Source organism: Ursus arctos, unplaced genomic scaffold, assembly GCF_023065955.2.
Source record: "Ursus arctos isolate Adak ecotype North America unplaced genomic scaffold, UrsArc2.0 scaffold_30, whole genome shotgun sequence".
Lineage (NCBI taxonomy): Eukaryota > Metazoa > Chordata > Mammalia > Carnivora > Ursidae > Ursus > Ursus arctos.
Genome location: NW_026622986.1, coordinates 28,584,182 through 28,596,571, shown reverse-complemented (window position 1 = coordinate 28,596,571; position 12,390 = coordinate 28,584,182). Strand labels below are relative to the sequence as shown.

The window sequence follows — 12,390 nt, the reverse complement described above, 5'->3', positions numbered from 1 at the left end:
TGTGATGAGGGCATTTGATGACCAGATGAAGAATGCATGGAAGGGAAGAGAAATCGACATTGAACAGAAGGTCAATAATGCATAGTCAGTTATGGAGTAAGAAATGTCACTGAGCATTAGAAAACACAAAGTAATTTTATTGGATAAATTTAGCAGGTGACACTATGTCAAATTAAGGTATACAGTGTGTTAGATACATTTCCATATTGTAATATGGTTGCCATTTGTAATGCCATTTGTAATACTTATGGTACGGAATTACTCTATATTCAATACACTGTACATTAGATAGATCCCTATTTCCTATTTAGTACTTACTGGAAGCTTGTACCTTTCGAGACCATCAGTTTTACCTCCTCCCATTTCCTGGCAACCATCATTTTACTGCTTTTGTTTTGTTTTTTAAAGGTTTGACTTTTCTAGATTCCACATATAAGTGTTATCATGCAGTACCTGTCTTTCTCTGTCTGATTTAATTCACTTAGCATAATCTGCTCAAGGTCCATACATGTTGTGCCACATGACAGACTATCCTCCTTTCTCATAGCTGAATAATATTCCATTGTGTATATATATACATACTACATCTTTTTTTGGAATCCAACAGGCATTTGGGTAGAAACCATGAATTTAAATCTTGGTACTGTTATTCACTACTCATTTACTAGTTCTAACTGGGCAGTGAATTCTCTACCTTCTCTGAATATCAGTTTAATTGCCTGTATGATGAAGATAAGTCTAAGAGTAAGATCGATTGAGATCCTACAAGAGAAAGCCCCTAAAATATCTATACAATTCATATTGACAGGTTTCAGGAAAAGAAAACTCCTGCTTTATTGGTAGCTATAAAAATTTCCTTTTCTCTGTCATCAACTTCTACATTGGACAAATTTATACATAAAAATTATAATTTTTTGGGGCGCCTGGGTGGCGCAGTCGTTGAAGCGTCTGCCTTCGGCTCAGGGCGTGATCCTGGCGATCCGGGATCGAGTCCCACATCAGGCTCCTCCGCTGGGAGCCTGCTTCTTCCTCTCCCACTCCCCCTGCTGTGTTCCCTCTCTCGCTGGCTGTCTCTCTGTCACATAAATAAATAAAATCTTTAAAAAATATATATATAATTTTTAAAGTGGGGTTATCTCTGTTTTTCATATTCCTTTGTATTGACTAGAGGTCTTTCAGACATGAGTCAGTGTCATCTCTTGCCCTAGATAAAGGGTGGGCATAGCCTAAAACAAAAATTCCATCGAGCATCTCAATAAGGTTGACATAAACATGTAATAGGGATAATGATCTGAAATCCAAATCTGCAAACACCACACATTAGACAGAGAAAAAAAAATTGTGGCCTTCTAAGTTATTTGTTTGAGAACCAACAGCCAAGCCTGGCAGATTTGGGGCATGGTTTATTAGCTAAATTACTAAGTAGGGAATGATAATAACCACCGATAGTGCCCTTTTGATGTGAGACAGTATTATCATTTTATAGCCAAGAGTTACATAGTGCCAACTCTTTGCCAAAACTTTTCTAAAGCTTCATATCTATTCACTTATTTAATCTCAAAAAACCTATGAGGTAGGAGCCATTGTTTCCCACATTACAGACAGTAGGAGTTCAGTTATTTGTTCAAGGTCATAAAGCTGTTAAGAAAAAGATTTGAAAGCAAGTAGTATGACTCTATGGTCTGAATTACTACTACACTTGACTATTACAACAATGTCTATGGCTCCAAAATGATGGCTTCACCAAGAGTTAAGAAAAGGGGACCAAAAGGATGCATCTAGCACTCAGGTTTTAAGCAGGTTCTATCTTCTAGGTCAGGTTCCATGGGGGCAGGGAAACACTGACAAAATGGGAACACAGTGGACAAACTGAGCAGGGGATTGTCTGACAGCCCCTCTCCCAGGGCCACCAGAAATTGCCCTGAGATATCCTACATGGGGAGCAGCTGATTAAAGTGCAGGGGGGAGTGCCCTAAGACAATCTTGGGGGGAATTTTGTTCATCCTAGTCGGATAAGGAAGGCATGGTATGTGGCAGGATTGTTTACCCAAACCAGGTGAGATGAGCTATCCCTCCACTGAAGCCTTTGTAAAATCCTATTCCTAAACTTGCCTGTTTGGGCCACGTATTTAGATGGTAAATTATAAGTGTATGTTCCTATCATTATCTCATTTTCTATTTCTCAGCAATAAGAAATAAGAGCACTGTGTAGGCTCAAGGAGACTGCTTAACAGGTGTCAAATGAGACACTCTCCATCAAAACACACAAAAATTAGTACCCCTAATGATTCTGCTATTTCAAGAGTGGAGGGAAAGTGGTGAATATATATGATGATAGGGAGGTGTGAAAAAAGTTAGATTCTCATTCTCCATAGAGTCTGGATGCAGACTGCTACCTATAAAATGTTAGTGCTTGATTTCCAACTCTGACATTCCAGCACATGGTATGGAACTGAAGGCAGCTGACAAATTGCAAGAAGGATATTTTCTCTGTAAGTTTATCATGTCTTAGGGCATTTCATTAGGTTTTACTAACACCTCAATGTATGCTTAAAAGTGGGGACTAAGAAAAAAAGTTCTGCTGTGGAGTTCCTAGCAGGGTCATTCCGATGGGTACACAAAGCACAAAGGAATTGTGTCATTGGGACCACGTCTCTCCACCACCAGCTCCATGACTAGCTTCCCTTCAATTTTATCTAGACGAGATCTGTTAAACGAACACGGAGCAGTGACAGCCAGGATAAAGACTTGCCTGTTGGCTTTGGCTGAGGGTACACTTTATGTAAATTTTTCTAACATCTTTGTCTCATTTCAACTCCATCCATTTCAATGGCACTCCTAGATCCTTCTGCCCCTCCCAATCTTGGATAAAGTTTACGACTAGTTTGTAGTGCCTGAAAGATAAACTAGGAACCAAGGAACACATATTTCCCCCTTTAAAACATGGGCTGTAACTATATACATATTTGTCTGTACAGATAGAGCTTATTACTAGGGCACCAAGGAAAGCGTTCAAACCTTAACTGTTAATATATTCTTCCCAATATGAATGTAATTGAAGGTTATGTTTTCAACTGTTTGTGTCTGTCTGTCCACACAAAGAATAAAACAGAAGTAAAGCAATAATCTGCATACTTCGGGCAACCAATTTTTGCTCAAAACGTCCACCAAGTATTTTACTAAAAATAGTAAAAGAGATCATAAGGGATGTAATAGAAATTGAACGCCTGACCGTTGCAACTCTGTGTCTTTGTCACATGAAGTTCCTAATTATGCTATAATGATGTAAAAATTCTTGTGGCTTAAAAGTACCGAGTGATTTGGAATCTTTTGCTACATTATCACTTTACTGAAGACTTTCAGATATAATAGATGCATATAATTTTTTCTAAATCTAGCCTTTTTTATAGGATACTATAATACTTCTCTGAGGAAATATAGGTACTAGAAATAACTACAGAGACTTATTTTAGTCCGCTTCTGAGCTACCCTAGGTAACAAACTTTCTAAGGGATGCTTTGTATTACTGCTTTAAACTTTTTTTTTTTTTTTACTACAGCTACAGGTTTTAAAGATTTCTTTGAAACAACTGAAGAGTGAACTTTAATTCATGTTTTTTAAACAAAGGTTATATGAGACTTACAGCAGTCTTACAAAAGAAGAATATCAGCAAGAATTGCACATTACGCTCGGAGTGCAACTGACTTTCAAATTTCTCTACAGGTATTATTTCCCATGAATAGGAACAAAGAGCAAAAACAGTTAAAAAAGCATATTCAAATGTGTGCATAAAAAGGCATGGTAAATGAATACTGTTTAGTTTGCTGACATAATTACTTGAATGTAATTTTTATGAGTCGTAGAAATCTTGGCATTTTCACTGAACCAGATAATTAGACTCTGAATAGAACAGGGTCAGAATAATTAATACATCAAAACTAGATGAACTTTTTCTAATTATTTTTATTTAATCTCTATTATAATTATTGTTATACTCTGCTGAGCATGACTGCCTCATGTTCATAGATTTGAATGCAGTCTTATAGTTGCATCCTGGGACTTTGTGGAATATTAACAAACCGTGGCATGGAGAAATTAGAATGGTGTAGTTTCATGATGGAATTCTAAATTGGAATTTCATATTTTTCTATATAGTTGCACAAAATTTGTTCCATAATCGTAAAAATATGAATTTTAAAACAAAAGTCTACTTTTCTTTCAAGTTATACTTCTCCAAAGTTCAAGAAAAATTATTTTCACAGTTTTTTTTTTTTTTTATTAAAGGCATATATCATCAGCTATTCAATTCCTGTGAAATTTTCTGGAAGGGAATGGCACAGAATTTTACATTATTTGACTTTTTAATATCATGATAAATCTTAATCATTAAAGCAAATGTATCAAGAGGCAGTAAAGAGCATTACCCACTATTATGAGAGACTTTGAAATTTGTGTTAGAAAGCCATGGTGTAACCTTCTGATCATAGCTACCTTCTTGTGCCAGATGTCTGGTATACTCATGAAAATACAGAAAAATAAATTACTCCAGCTAGGGAAACCAATAATGATAAAAGATTTTTAAATCTAAGGACTGAAAGATTACATAGGCTGCTTAATAAATGATTAGAGGCTAATCTACATCTTAATATCTGAAGTAAGAATGCTATAATATAGAGAAAACAATTTTATCCAGACCAAAAGTGTCCAACAAAGACTGTAAACCAGCGTGCCAATGAGAAAATCTGAGGGTCCTCTTAAGTCTTAGTTGTCATTTCAAGGTTGTCAGGACTACCCTCTCCTCAACTTGCCATTATCTGTCTCCACTGTGTGAAAGTCTATGACTTTCCCTTGTCCAGGACTGAAAATGGACGGGCTCAAGGAGCACTGCACCCTCAGCCATAAAGGAGGCAACAGGAATTAGAAAACTATTGCAAAATCTTGAAAATAATCTATTCTGAGAATTTACAGAATACTTCAAATTCCCTAGGAACTAACTTATCTGCTAAGCTTCAGAAGGAAGGACAAGACACACAGAATGGTTTTCTGCCGTAATTTTTGTGGAACCAAGCTATTTAAATGTTTGCCTGATCCTGGAATTTGACTGGGGCAGATACATATCTCCAGAGAGAATAGGTACAATGATTATGAGATTCTGAAAACACTAAGAAAGCGACAGCCATCGAAGGGAATAATGCCCTTTGTACATAACAACAGTGTTAGATTTTACCTCATTCAAAAACATGACTTTGAGGCATTGAAAGCAGATTTTACTGAAGAAAGAATCTTCGTTGTAAATATGTCAAATAAATATAAAATGGGAAAAAATAAGAGAATAGGGCAAATGTTGAAATGTAAATATTGCTGGCAAAGATACAAAAAGAATATGGGAGAGAAGGAGCCATCATGATGGAAAAATTGAAGTTGGCTTCAGCTGTAGTAAAGAACATGATTGACATTGTAGAAAAAGATATCACTAATAAAGATGCCAGCTTTCTAAAAATACAGAAAAGTAGTACTAATAGGTCCTATAGAGGAAATAAAACAAAAATAAAATATATGAATCATTCATCCATTGGGAATAAACTAAAGCAAATGAAGCTAAACAGTCATTCATTAAAAGAGAACACTTTCCAGGAGTTTAGCAAAAACACACCACCAAGAGACATTATCTGTGTATAGAAAAGACAAAGGGTTCACTAAATACCCCTCCCCCCAAACACGCGAATGAAGGGACTTAGGAAAAACTTGCCCAAGTTTTTGAATTTCAAGATTAAATGAAAAATTCCAAAACTGTTTGGGCAAAAAGTAAAAGAATTCACACCAGTTTCAGATTCTATTTAACTCCGCGTGCCAGGATGTAATGCAACAATGAGAACAAAGTTTTGAGAGAAAAATACTGTGGTCCAAAAATATTTTGACCACACACGAAGTAGTTAATGTGCTGGGGGAACAGAATGACTTCCATGCTCAGATCTACAGAATTCAAAACATGAACAAAACAAGGATGCATTCCTTGAAATTTTTACTTAAAAATACACAACAGTGTAAAGATGAATAATATGAAAAGTTAAAGAATGAGATAGTTGAATCAGAAATCACCGTGTTGTATATTGACTGTTATTAGTTTAAAGTCTATTTGCTTAAGGTTAACAAAAAAAACCCATAGATGCTGACAGTGAAATAAGTCTGTATATATACTAATAACAGAAGTAGTAACATAAGTAACACCATGAATAATATAAGTAACAATATAATTTGTATTCCTAGTAGATAGAAACTGTAGTGTATGATCATGAACATATTATGAACTTTATATGATCAAATATCACAGTCATCAAATAACTTTGCAGCAGTTGGCTTCTTGGAAAATAGTTCATAAATCTGATCCTTATCTTATACTTAAAAATAATATGAATTAAAGTAAAACAGCTTAAAATTTTTAAAATAAATATATTTTAGAAAAGATGAAAATATAAGTCACAATATTTCTGGTTCTGGAACACTCACAGAGCTTTTAGGCAAAACAGCAAAATTCACAAAACGCAAAATTAAATATTGAAATGTTCCTTAGAAGGAACCCGTAAACGTTTCTCTTACCAAAATCAATAAGCAGATATGTGGTATAGTTTTCATTAATAAAGCAATGATATGCCATAAATATTTTACCCAATGGCTCTGTCTCATCTCTGCCTAAACATTGTCATAACAGTGTTTCAACTGTGTTACTGAGAAAATGGCACAATTTAACAAATATTAAATCATATGTAAGTTCCTTTTATTATAAGGTTTATATATCCCAGCATCACATTAAGAGCATTACTTTCACAATCTGGTTTGGCATTTGCAATAAGCCTCTTAGGTAAGTGCTATCCATCTTTTTACTAATGAATAAATAGACACAGAAATAATGACATGACAGGACAGCATAACTCATAGGAGTTGAAACAGGTTTGGAACTCAGACCTAAGTACAAAACTGGAGTGCTTAGTCCATTGTATGCTGCTTTCTAGGTATATTATATGCAATGTAAGAAAGAGCCTTTCTTGTGTTGTTCTTTCCCGTATCCCCTAAGCATAGAGCCTGGCTTATCATAAGCACTAGGTAAATAATTATTGAGTGCTGAATCTATGTCTATAAGAAACTCTATTAGAAACTAAGAAATTGAATACTAAAACAAATGGATATTTTATCACAAGAAAGTTTTCACTGGGACTTGGTGGGGGGATATGGAAATGTGGGGTATGACCAGTACAGACGTAACTATTGTATGAGGCAGGTTTGTGGACATGTTCCACAAGGTCCACTAAAAAAGTGCTATCTCAACATGTGGCCATGATCACAGCTAGATAAATGGATCCCTCATACAAACTCTGCTTTCAACATGCTTTAGTTTTTTGAAATATCCAATATGGCTTTTTTGGATCCTCTTTCATTCTTATATGGCTAAAATCAAGTATTCTTGGTCACCTAGGGTATGACGACAGTATTGAGATTTCTGCTTAATTAGGAAGAATATTAGTCTGGATTAATCTATTTTACCAGTAAAATTAGTATGTTTGATAAGTATATTGGTAGGGAAAATGGGGATACATTCACTTAAAATTAAGGTAATCCAAAAGAATTGATGGCTGTCCGAATTATGTCAATACTAAGGAAACATTTTGATACAATCTTGAGCTTGTCCTTCTATGTAACAGGCTAAATGGTATTACTGTAGTATTTAGCTATGACAATGTTTTTAATCCTTGTAGATATAAATTTAGGATGTGACCATAGAGGAGGCTTAAATATTCTAACTTAAGCTAAATAATAAGTAGTAATAAATAATTGGAGGAAAATTCCACCCAAAGAGAACAGATTCAATCTACTCTGAACTTTATTTAATACAGTAAGCTTTTCTTAAACCTGATTTTATTCTCACTCTATAAATGTTTCTTTGTTTCTTCTGCTCTATTCCTCATTACCATCCCCATTTTATTAAAAAAAAAATCCCATTTGCTTATTTAAAATACAGAATCTTTTGTCCATTAAAAGTCATTAAATTGGGTCATTTCTATGTAGAAAGAGTCTAGACATTTGTCAGCAAGTTTTAGTAATAAGAACCTGCAATTCTTGTTTTTGTTATTATTTTGTTGGCATTTTAGTCTCATTTAATTGATCAATGCATAAGCACGCAGATTGGGGGAACAAAATAGGCATACATTGTGGTATTTTCTTCCAGTCATACAACACCTATATTTGCAACTATTCTTTTGTTGCCAATCTTCTGGAGGTTCATTCCATTGCCTCAAATGCTTGATATGCTTCCTGGCATCTTAGTATTTTATCAGTGAGTATTAACTTACAAGTGAGACAAGAAAATGGAATCAAGGACCTTGACTCTCCATTTGGCAGCTCTTTTCAACCAGTGCTCATGTCTGAATTGTTGACTATTCTTAAAATCATGGCAGGATTTCTGTGAACTTTTTAATGAGCCTAGTGAAAAACCTTTTTATTGATGTAGTTTGCAGACCTCTAGAGAAAGCGGACTTTTGGGAAGACTTGAGTCAACACAGGGAATGAGGAAAGCGCCGAGAACAAATATTAACCAACTGAAATACGTATTAAGAAGGCAAAGCAAGAAGGGAGGCAAATTATGGCGTCGGTACATTTAATTGGACTGAGAATTTCCCTTTGGCAATGCCTAGGGGACCATGAAGGGGGGGGGGGATTGAGAAAATAGGCTCGGTGGTATAAGCGCACGGTGTGAATACCCATTTGTTAAAACACTGAGAATGTGCCTGACTTTTTTCACTTACTCCTGTCAGATTTTAAACTCTTAGTTTTATCTCTGAAATATTTAATATTTAAATTCATAAAATATTCTGTGCAATTAAAAAAAAAATCCAACCTCTTACTTTCTTCTCTGTTCTTAAAGAACTTTCCTAAAATGTTACCTGGCACGATTCCCTTCCCTTGCGGACAACCAGTGTGCGTGGTACACACACCCAGTCCAGGATAACAAGAATGGGGGAATGTAACCTACACTCTTCTTTTTTTTTCAGTTAACAAAATATATTTTTGTTTTCCAACATATTCAGTCCCTAAAATTGAGTTCTAATTTGAACAGTTCCCATAATTTCAATGGTGCTTTGGAAATATTGCAAAATGATGCTAATTTTTATTTCAATTGCTTAAGGACCTGTCTAAAACCAAATAAATAATAGATGCAGAGTGCCTCACACCAGGTACAAAATAGCCTTCAGTGAATGTTAACCCTTTTTCTCTTTCTCTTCTTCAGGATAAAGTTGAAAACATGAAATATTTGTTATTTGAAGTTTTGTTGTTTGGAACTATTTCATGGAATTACAAAACTTTAAGCCAACAATGACTTCAATACCTTTATCAAGTCCTTATAACAAAGATACTGAATTTAAGTGTAGTTTAGAGTCAGAAGTCTAAGGATTTTATTATATGGCTAAAATCTGTCTTTTTTTCCCCAATAAAAACTTTTGGTTCACCTTTCATTTAATAAAAAATTGTCCCCTTTCCTCCCCTTAATACCTAAGATTATCTATCAATCATCCATCTGTTTATTAATCATCATAGATTTCTGGGAATAGTAAGTTCAAGTTAATGGTCTCATGACTATTTCTGTAGTAAAGTGCATATATTCACAATGTCCAGGTTTGGTAAAAAATATTTACTTACGGATCTGACTGGTTTTGAGAAGTGTCTTTTTTTTCTATCTGAAAACTTTTGTAGGCTAGAGACAGATTAGAAGATCTTTTTTAAAAATTGCATCATATTTAAATATATAAGACACTTTATGGATGTGTGTGTTATCCTTGCTCAGGGACCATGCTAATCTTCTCTTAACGTTCTAATTTTAGTATTTGCACTGCTGTAATGAGCACTGCATTTATTCTTAAGATCTTAGACATAAGAGATCTTTCTGTACTAACTTCTTTTACAGGGGAGTTGGAGGTATGTGTAGACAGGCCACAAAATCCCCATTTAGGTGTAAATTTTAATATTCTACTCCTAAATGATTCTATTACATGAAACTGACTTTCATCATTGTGTATTAATTGACATACACACAGGTATGGGGAAATGTCATCTCCTGCAAAATTTACATATGTTTGTATAGCAACATCTCCCAAATTTCAATATCAAGTTACAAAACCACATAGCCATGCTCTGAATTAGATGGTCCTGGAAGTCCCACGTCCCATTTAGTGTGTCTGAATATATGTACATACAATTCAAGTTACCCTTCACTCTCTTTGTCTCTTATGGCCCAACCAAGTATTCAAAAATTAGGAAGACGTTCTTGCCTATAATGTTTCTGAAACACTGATATTTGTTTCCACTGGAATCAGGAGATCTATTTATCTATTTATCTCAGAAATTATGAAGTTACATGTCAGATTACATACTAATACATACTAATATGTAATTTGTCATGATTTCACTTTCCATTTCCTATTCCTTAACATTTTTATACAAAAGCCTTTGACTAACTTCCCCCTAAATGCCTGAAGTTGAAACTTAAGACTCCACAATAAAAAGTACAAAAAGTGGAACAGTAGGTTATTATTCAAGTGTTTTGATCCATAAGTCAATATATACAGTCAAGAGAGAGGGTGCTGGTCCCCTGGCTTGAATTATCTGTATATGCATGTGCATTGCTGCAAATGTATCTGACGTCATATGAAGTTTGGTCAGTACAACCTCAGCTTTAAAATGAATGCAACAGTAAAGCACATTGCAAGTACTTTGACTCTCTTCATTTAGATCTGGCTGGGTCATGAAGGAGACACAAGCTTCAGAAACTAGTTATTTTACAGTTTGGTTATCTGAGAGCTCTAAGTAACTTTGTTTAGATTATCTCCAAATGCTACTGAATTGTGCCATAGTTTTATGTGAGAATCTGACAGATCTGTAAAAAGATAGAAGCCTGTCCTTCCCTGGTTCTTAAATATTTCTTTCCTCAAATGTGCTTGATTTTTATTTTTATTTATTTATTTATTTTTAGTTGCCTTCTAACTATGGACTACATATACAGATACCTAGCCCATATATCTGGAATGCTTGTGGGAGGCAAACAAAATATAAATATAAGAAACCATCTTTAGTTTTGGTTTTTGCAGATCCACAAATATATACGATACTACCTGTACAAAATAGATTGCTCCATTTAGTAACAAAATTTATTCACACAAAATGAGAAGTAGCCATTTAAATAGTGATCCCAAAAGTCCTTTTTTATCCCAACTCCTACCATTGAGTAATATTTTCTTACTTAGCTCGTGTTTCTGTATTAGGAGAAAAAAAGTAAAACTTAACTGAAAATTTGGTAATCAAAAATTTCTTATTTTTCTAAGGCTTGCAAAATTCAAACCACATTACAAAATGCCCCAGAATTCCCATTCTGGTGTTTTCTGTTGTTGCTGCTGCTTTTCTGTAGTATTTTCAACCATTTCAGCTTCCATCAAAGGGGTATAAAAGTAGTTTTAAAAGCAGATAAAAACACATATTAAATTTCTTTAATATAAATTGTTACCTCCCATAGATGCTAATTTATACAGTCTACTTTTTAAGCTTTATTTACTAAAAAAGGTACGACATGGTATAGGCCACGTTTCTTAGAATTTAAAATAGGAGTACCTACGGACGCAAGGGTATCCTCTCTGAAATAAGGGCAATCACATTTATCTCTACTGATTCGTTCCACATCTGTGTAAAAGAATTCATCCTTCTTTATTTTAACTTGATTAATCCAATCATCTTGAACCACTCATCAGAAAAGTAATCTCAGGTCTTCTCCATCCATTTAACCAGCAAAGCTACCCAGAAGCAAAGGCCCTTACTCCCTCCTTCCCCAAGAAAACAAATTCATTGTTTCAAACTCTGATTATATCTAACACCTTCATAATTATCATTAATCTTTAAACTGATGAAAATTCAGATATTTACATATTTTAACTCTACAATTTTTTTCCTAACAATTTTATCAGCTTACCTATATCTAAAAATTTTTTCTCAAAATAATTTTTTTCCTCATTGTCAATTGAAAACCAATTCACTCTAGAAAATTAAACTGTCATCAGTTAATTGTCCCAACTACAAACAATTATTTGAGACATGTATGCATGCTGGAATGTGTGTGTGTGTGTGTGTGTGTGTGTGTGTGTGTGTGTGTGATGAGAAGTAATTTGAAACATAAAATGGTGAAAAAAGTTTGGGATATTTTTGCTATATGCCAGAAAGCAATTAAATAACAAATATATTCTAGAAATTGTGGTCCTCTGAAAGCTTAGCAGAAGGGAATCTGGTCCTCTATGTGTATTTCCCTCTTACCTTCTTTTTCTCTATTTATTTATTTATTTATTTATTTATTTATTT

The 12,390-nt window shown here is 34.3% G+C and overlaps 1 non-coding gene across 1 annotated transcript; it reads right to left on the bottom strand.

The window, feature by feature from the left end:
• Positions 1–9,790: 9,790 nt before the first annotated feature.
• LOC113241159 (U6 spliceosomal RNA) lies at positions 9,791–9,896 on the bottom strand. The gene has a single exon (XR_003311472.3). It is a non-coding gene; the product is annotated as a U6 spliceosomal RNA (small nuclear RNA).
• Between the last annotated feature and the right edge of the window lie 2,494 nt (positions 9,897–12,390).